Source organism: Pteropus vampyrus, unplaced genomic scaffold, assembly GCF_000151845.1.
Source record: "Pteropus vampyrus isolate Shadow unplaced genomic scaffold, Pvam_2.0 Scaffold584, whole genome shotgun sequence".
Classification (NCBI taxonomy): domain Eukaryota; kingdom Metazoa; phylum Chordata; class Mammalia; order Chiroptera; family Pteropodidae; genus Pteropus; species Pteropus vampyrus.
Window position 1 is genome coordinate 6,601 of NW_011889365.1, and position 835 is coordinate 7,435.

Genomic DNA, 835 nt, shown 5'->3' on the forward strand with positions numbered 1-835 from the left:
GGGACTCTGAAAGGAAACGAAAATAATTACCGAAGACAACAACATTGCTTTGTTTCAACAGAAGAAATAAGAGGAAGTGGACATTTGATGCAGCGTCAGGGAGTGAGAAGCTGACTAGGGCTTCCCTAATCTAGAGCTACTTATTAAACCGTTGTCAGAATGACTCTGCTTACTCTGTCTCCATAGAAGCCTCCATGATGACAGGAGATACGGATCCCTGCGCCACAGATCGGCTGGCACTGGGTAAGAGACACGCTCGTGCCTGGAAGCGCTCAGGGAAATTAGATCATTGTTTAACTTCACATTTTCCTTCGCCTCCAAAGACTTGAATTCTTACCTATGCACTTGGCAAGCGAACTACAGACTTCCAATCAAGATGTTTTCAGGTCAGACTTTAAAGTGCTCCCTCTACTCCAAACCCACAGTAATGATAAATAAAATATAAAAAGAAACCAAAAATAGCTTTACTAAGTCGAAAACAAGATAAACATCTCCCTGGCCCACAAATAAACAGAAATGCAAAGCAATAAGCAAAGTGGAAGCTAGGGCCTCGGATCTGGAAGCAGTTCCAGTGGTTAAACGAGAAGAAAAATGCTTCATATAAGATAGGTGAGTCGAGTCAGCTTTAAAACTTAAAGCCAGGAGATGAGGTGAGGCTCCCTTGTTTATAAAAAGAGGCTAAAAATGCAGGGCTCATGACCTGTTCCCGGGGGCTAAAAATTTATAAGGAGCCGTGGGCCTGAAAGGCTAGAAGACACAGAGTCCCTTCAGGTACAGAGACGAGATGTCCTTCAAAGTCTCTGGATCTGCAGTAGCTGTCACTGTGGTGTGACAG